Source organism: Lactuca saligna, chromosome 7 (assembly GCF_052625555.1).
Source record: "Lactuca saligna cultivar CGN05327 chromosome 7, ASM5262555v1, whole genome shotgun sequence".
NCBI classification, from domain to species: domain Eukaryota; kingdom Viridiplantae; phylum Streptophyta; class Magnoliopsida; order Asterales; family Asteraceae; genus Lactuca; species Lactuca saligna.
Genome location: NC_136423.1, coordinates 17,307,381 through 17,315,852, shown reverse-complemented (window position 1 = coordinate 17,315,852; position 8,472 = coordinate 17,307,381). Strand labels below are relative to the sequence as shown.

Sequence of the window (8,472 nt, the reverse complement as noted above, 5' to 3'; positions counted from 1 at the left end):
TTAAAACAAGTATTGCACCATTGAATTCTAATGATATGTTCATCAAAAGTCAAAGTGAGAAAACTTTAAGTTAACCATCTTTCCCTTATTGATTTTACATCAAATTCTTATTTTTGTTGCAATTGTCTATTTAAATCATAGTTAATTCTAGTTTGTTTCAAGTATTTCAAAACATCAAAACCCCCATTTTTAATTTATTGTCATATTCCAACTATTTTACAAAGAGATTTTTCATAGAGTTATCAAATTGAATCAGTCTCCATGGATTCGATCCCTTTACCAATATACACTATTTTAGTGTGTAATAATTAGGGTTATTATTTGTGTTGGCCTCGACAACCACCAGTATGTGTTTGATAAAATGCTTGTGAGAACTTGGGCTTGTGTTACTGTTCGTGTGTGTTTGGGATGCTGTAATTGAAATAAAGTAAAGTATAATCCTATTTCTTTGAAACCTAATAGGGCTTTGTATTCTTGTAGTTTTGGAAAGTGTCAAATAATTCATTGGAGGCAAGTTCACAAACTAGAGTGCTAATTGCTGGTGTGCAACAGTAGTTGTGTATCCACCTTCTGATTTTAGCAATCAGTATACTGAATGGAGTCAAGATATAAGGGATCCATATCAAAATTAGCACAACATTGTATATCCACCTTCAAATAATTAAAATTATGTTGTTAGAACAGAAAGTAGCAATGCAATCTTCAACCTATCTTCTGGATGGCATCATGACAAATCAGCAGAAATGGGAATTGTAGATGTGTATGTTGAAAACTGTATTCTCTTATCATCATTTAACGGAAGTGGGTCCATTTCGAGATTAAATTACAAAAATACCCCTCGATGAATGATGTGATCATTACAAGTCCATCTATTTCTTTTGCCATTAGTAATGATGTTTCTCGATTTGGAAGCATTGTGGAAAATGATAGTATGCAAGAGTTTCGTGTTATTGTTGAAGATGTAACTGATAATCGGCCACCTGGCATCCCTTCATCTGTAGCAGTGATGCCATATGTTCAAGATGAATCAAGTGATGGAGTTTTAGTAATTAGAAACAGAGAAAATGAGATTGTTGCTCAATCTCATAGCAAGGTAAATTTTTTATAGAAATTCATTTTATTTAGTAATTTTCTTTGGCCAATTTGATTAATCTTCATTTTTAGGATGTTGAGGATGATAAAGGAGTGAATGGTGAACACCATACAACAGTAGCTAAAGCTGAAGATGGGATGCATGGTCTGCAGATGATGTAATTCACGATCTCTCCTGTTAAAAATTGGGCAAATAAATAAAAGTTTAAAAAACTTTAATCAAATAAAGATTTTAGCTTATTTTAACTAAGGATTCCATAGATGCAGATCATAAAAATGTTGATCTTGAGGAACTACGTGAATTAGGAGCCGGTACATTTGGAACTATTTATCATGGTAAATGGAGGGGAACAAACGTTGCTATAAAAAGGATTAAAAAAAGTTGTTTTTCGGCAAAAAAAAAAAATCAGAGCAAGAGCGATTGGTAAGTTGATATTTCTTGCATCTAACCTAAACTCTATATAAAGAAAGATTAGATTTGATCCATGATTATTTTCATAGACTAAAGACTTTCGGAGATAAGCTAAGATACTTTCAAGACTTCACCACCCAAATGTGGTGGCACTTTATTGTGTGGTGCCAAATGGTCCAGGGGGACATTATCCACTTTTATTGAGTATATGGTTAATGGTTCACTTAGACATGTTCTATTGAGAAAAGATAAGTAAGTTGAACATCAACTTATTACTTATTAAAAAAATGGATATGAAGAATTAACATATATGGTGCAGATCATTTGATCGGAGAAAGAGGCTTCTAATTATGCAAGATGTTGCAGTTGGCATGGAGTATTTGCATTGGAAAAACATTGTTCATTTTGATTTAAAATGTGAAAACTTGCTTGTTAATTTGGGAGATCCTCATAGACCCGTATGCAAGGTAATTCATATCTACTTTTTTTTTATTTTTTTTATAATTTATAAAATTCCAAGTAACAAATATTACATTTAAAATACCATTATACAATTAAATTTCAGATTGGTGATTTTGGTTTATCAAGAATTAAACGGAACACACTTGTGTCGGGTGAAGTAAGAGGAACACTTCCATTGATGGCCCCGGAGCTTTTTAGTGTTCTTAACAATCTAATTTCCCTAATCATATTTACTCTTATGACAATTTGTTAATGTTAGCATATGAAGCTTTTGAAGGAAAGCATACATAACTATGTATTGCACTTATGTGTTTTGACCTTTTTGCCCCTCTAATGTTTTATGTTTATCTTTACCATTTCATTTTTTTTTCTGGTAACACTAACAATTGCAGCTTTGAGGACACTTTAATTTGGTATCACAAAAAACTATATACACTATACAAACGATGCTTAGGTGGTGTTTTTTTTGGCTTAATGGTTTAATTTTAGCATACAAGCTATGCTTGATCAATGGACAATAAAACAAGGTTATATTTATGTTTAATTTTTTTGATATATATTCATCATTTATGGGGTCTTAGTAGTTGGTTGCTATTAATGACACTATTAAAATCAACAAGGTCCATGCTAACTGTAATATTGTATATTTTTTATTTTTTGATTACATGTGGTATTATATTTTTTAACCAAAATTTACTATTTGGTATTAGCAATTCCATGGTTTGGAATTAATGTTTACTCATTTGCATTTAAAAATGATTATAATGAATTTTTGTGTTGGATTTTATTTAGGTATATGGAACAAAGAATGTGGGTTTCATTTTACAAGCTTAAAATGAAAAATTCAGTATCATGTTTATTATTTTGTTATCGATGGAATCTAGGAATTCTGTTCATTTTTACGACTTTGATCCAAAAACAAAGAAAATAACTGGTAAAAGTTTTAAGTGCATTGTTTTTTTGGTAAAAGTCTACAAATACATTGCTATTATAACTATAAATGAATGGTAGTATTATTTTATTACATAATCAAATTTTTAATTCTATTTAAAATTAACACACGTGGGTTCCACGGGTTTTAACCTAGTATGTTTATATAAACATAGATTGATATGTAATTTTTTAGCATTTGTATAACACTAGATTTACATGTGTTAATATATGAACAAAGATTTAAATATGGAAACATGAACATATTTCCATATTAGAACATATGTTTATATAAACATAGATTAGTATGTACTTTTTTAATATTTGTATAGTATTAGATTTACATGTGTAAATATATGAAAGATTATTCATTTATGAATATATGTTCATATACCCATATATGTTTATATAGGAACATATGTTCATACATGAACCTAGGTTTCAATAGTGGTAAATAAATTTTATCTATATTTATTAACATATGTTCATATGGTTATAAAATGAACATAAACTCTTTTTTACAATCATAGCTCTTTGTAAAGTGGTTATGTGTTTTAGCGATTTTTACAATCATATATATATATATATATATATATATATATATATATATATATATATATATATATATATATATATATATATATATATATATATATATATATATATATATATATAGAGGCACATTTGTTACTAGTCTAAGACCTTTGTATAGAAGATTATTTGTTGAATTATATATATATATATATATATATATATATATATATATATATATATATATATATATATATATATATATATATATATATATATTCCGAGTGAGGTGTGCATATGTGCACTTTACTATTATAGACATGTAAACAAACATAAATATGCAAATGTATATTTTACATACAAACAATGCATGTGTGCACAAAAAATGCACATCCATGGACAAAGATAAATGTACATATATACACATGACAAATATGCACATTTGTGTTTGTGCGCGCGCGCGCGCGCGCGCACACACACACACATATATATATATATATATATATATATATATATATATATAGCTCCGGTAACAATTTTTTTTTTTTGTAGGAAGGTAATAAGTTTTTTTCCACATATTTTTTTGACGAACAAAATAAATGGATCACTAGATGATTCATTTATAAGATAATTCACAAGAAAAAATTCCCAAAAAAACATCTTTATGATTCATTTTTAAGTAAAATTAAGAAAAAATTCATTTTTATGAAAATTTTAGTGAATAACAACAAAATCATTGTATAAATGAATCATCGAGATGTTTTTTTGATAATTTTTTCTTATGAATCATCTTACAAATGAATCATCTAATGATTCATTTTGTTTGTTCGCGAAAAAAATATGTAGAAAAAAAACTTCTTACCTTCCTACCAAAAATTTCCTTCTTATATGTGCACCTTTTACAATTTAAAAGAAAATGTTTTAATGTGCACATTATATGTGTACAAACACAAATGTATATATGTGCACATCACTAATATAGACCGACAAAAATTATAAATTTTGCTACTTTTAGTTTTCTTCGATAATAAATAAGCTCAACAAATTAAAAAAAATAGCTTATTTTAGGTTATGAAATAGCTTCTAAGTTAGCTTTCGATAAGCTATTTTGAGAAGATTATGTAACTTTTTAAAGATATTTTAAATATATCTTTAATTATATCTTTTTTTTTAATTATAAATCTAAATGTAAATTAATGTTATTTTACATCCTAATCTAGTTTATAAGTTATTTTTTTATCAACACTCTTAATTCAAAAGTTAGTTTATCGACTACCAACTAAGTATTCAGGTTAAACACATATTTTTTAATATATATATATATATATATATATATATATATATATATATATATATATATATATATATATATATTTGTGTGTGTGTGTTTGTGTGTGTGTGTTTCTGTGTTCAAGTTCATTTAAAACAATGCTAATTTTATGAGACCAAATCTAAAAATAATTTTAAAATACAAAATAAAAGGAAAAATCCAAAATTCTTTTTTTAATTATTATTTTCAGAACTTTATTCACCTAAAAAAATAATAACAAAACAAATAAAAAAAAATTACCATTTTTTTTAAATACGTGAAATATTATAATAGAATATTACCCTGTACATTTCTAATATGATTTTTAGAATGTTTAGAATATTTACGAGATTTGCCAGATATGTATATTTACTAGATTTGTCAGATAAGTAGAATATTCTAAATATTTTACTAAAATATATAAAAAATATATATACTTTTTGTATTTATTTATTTTTTTTGGTATTTTTTTTTGGAAAATATATATTCTGAAAATAATATTGGAAAACAAAATTTTGAAAATTTTTAATTATTTTGCATTTTTAAAATGTTTTTGTTTTATCTATTAAATGAGTGATTAGGATTGTTTCTCACGATTTCATAAAATTAAGTCGTCTTATATATATATATATATATATATATATATATATATATATATATATATATATATATATATATATATATATATATATATATATATATATATATATATATATATATGGTTAGGTTCATTTGAGACCACCTATATTTTGTGAGACCGTGAGACGCATTTTTTTATTTTTTTTAAATTTTTTTTAGTTAATTCATGTTCCGAAAATAATATTTAAAAAAACAATTTTTTGATTTTTCCATTTATTTTGCATTTTAAAATTATTTTTAGAATATGTACACTGTAATATTCTATTTAGAATATTTCATGTATTTTTTAAAAAAAATAGAATTTTTTTTTTGGTTAATTCAAGTTCCGAAAATAATATTTAAAAAAAGAATTTTTAGATTTTTCCATTTATTTTGCATTTTAAAATTATTTTTTAAAATATGTCAGTGTAATATTCTATTTAGAATATTTCACGTATTTTTCAAAAAAAAAAAACGGAATTTTTTTTATTTTTTTTATATTTTTTTATATTTTTTTTATTTAATTCAAGTTCCGAAAATAATATTTAAAACAAGAATTTTTGGGATTTTTCCATTTATTTTGTATTTTAAAATTGTTTTTAGATTTGGTCTCACGGTCTCACAAAATTAGAATGGTCTCAAATGAACCTATATATATATATATATATATATATATATATATATATATATATATATATATATATATATATATATATATATATATATATTAATTTTTAAGATGTTTAACTCCTATATGTTTCACTAGTATTCTTATTGTTGCGATATCATCTATATTATTTTTAAACAAGTTTTATATTGTTTTAAAAGTTTTAAGAGTGTTTCGGATTTCTGTTAACATGGAAAGATATTTTATTTTCAAAATAATTATTAAATTCAACTTAATCTTACGGGAGATGTTTACATAATATATAACTTAGATTACATGTTCCATCCTTGTTTTTAATGCAAAGACATTATGATTTACCTCCCAAAAATATGAACCATGATACTAGTTGACAAGGGAATCTACAAAATATTAGTCGAAGCATCCTCGGAGTGTATATTAGTTCTGACAATCGTGTCGTGTTCGGGTTGGCGTGTCGCGGGTTGGCGAGTTGGCGGGTCAAAATATGTCAACCCAAACACGACCCATTTAAATATACAGGTCACGGGTTAGCGAGTTTGGAACATAAACTCATATATGACCCGCCAACCCATTTATTTATACGGATTCACGGGTTGGCGGGTTCGTGGGTCCAAATTTTAGACATTTAAGTCTTAAACATCCAAATGAAAATTAAAAACATTTATAGAAACATGTTACAGACTTAGCTTTAGAGATTACGACTTACGATCTTAGACCATCCACCACGAGTCAAAATGTCAAAATAGTCAAATGGTCTATGAATAAATGGTATATATATTATATAATACTTATTAAATATTAATACTTGATATATAAATACATTTAAAAATAAAATTATTTTTTTATTGAGAATATAAACGGGTTGGCGGGTCAACCCGTTTATTTTTGAGAAACTCATATATGACCCGTTTAATAAACGGGTTGGCGGGTTGGCGGGCTAGCGGGTTGACGGGTTGAAAAACTTAACTCAAACCCATTTATTTTGTGTCGTGTTGTGGGTCGTATCGCGGATCGTATCGAGAATTGTGAGCCCTAGTGTATATCAAGTGTTATTCTCATTCATGTAAAATACACAACAACAATTTGTAAAGAAAGGTAAGATTAAATATAAGAAAAGCATTAGTGTCGTATAAAAGATGATCTTAGACAAAATATCATTTAAAGAGGGGGCTAATTGAAACATTAAATAAAAAACATGGTTTTATTTATTTATTTATTTATTATTTGTGTGTATACTATATACTAATGACTTTGAAAAAAGCTAAAAAAACACTCCCTCGTTTCCCCTCTACTTCCGGCAAAGCGACCGACACATTACCTAACAAAACATGGTAAAAGTTGACAACACACATGAAAAATGCTTTACTTTATAATTACAAAACTTTTTTCGGTTCATTTTTGTTTTTATGCTATGAATATCGTGTTCTAAGTTCTTACTTTACCTTTATTCTAAATGAAATATATAATCTCTTGTGAATGAGGTATCAAATTTTCTGTTATGCATAATTTGTTGTTTTTAGATATTATGATTTAACTTCATGTCAAGTCGTGTTTTTGGTACACCACTAACTATTTTATTTTTTTGAATTACTTTAAGTTGTCCTTGAAAAAAAAAATACCTTATAAATTATCTTTTTAAAAAGTTATTTATACTAGTTTATTAGATGTGTTTTTAATTCAAATATACCTTTAATTAATTATAAATCATGTTTTTCCAAATGTAATTTTATATCATTTTATATCTTTCGCCCAATTTTAACAAATATTATTTTTGTATATCCTAACTTATAAGTTAACAATTAGTTTTTCAGCTATCAGATAACTTTTTAGGTACAACTAGTTTTTCAACAATTAGCTACATTTTCAGCTATTACGTCAAACACACATTTAGTTGAATTAGCATAATTTTGTTATTCATTTCTAATTTATTAAAAAGTTCATTGTTGTTTTTTCAATTTCATTTTCCAAACATGAAGAGATTAGGAAGGAAATAAGGAAATACAAAACAGTTTTATTCTTGTAATCTTTTTGGAGAGAATATAAATAAGTTGTATAAGCTTTAAAAAAAATTCTCTATTTTCCATAAACATGATCTAATTTGTATAGGCCATTTAGAAAGAGAATATGAATATAACAAACATAACTTTATAAGTAAAAGTAAATATATTATTTTAATATTGAAATTTAGTTTATATATGATTACACTTTAGGTTTGATATTTATTTAATTTTATTAAACAATTTATAATTTGTAAGATTTTGGGGTATAGAAAAGCTTGAAAATTATGAGAATTGTGATTTCATTTTCAGATTAAAGTATTTGGGTGATACTCCCAATCTTTGTTCGGATAAGATTCAGAATTGAGAGCAAGAACAAAAAAGATGGTTGTTATGAATTTCGTAATTGTTGTTGTACCAGGAAAAATGATGACCAAAATGATTAAGTAGTTCATTTGTCTGAAAATTGTCAAGA

General features: G+C 25.6%; 1 pseudogene; it reads left to right on the top strand.

Annotated features, from left to right (window-relative positions):
• Nucleotides 1–841: 841 nt before the first annotated feature.
• Nucleotides 842–2,291, top strand: LOC145006709 (RAF-like serine/threonine-protein kinase 20; annotated as a pseudogene).
• Nucleotides 2,292–8,472: the final 6,181 nt, after the last annotated feature.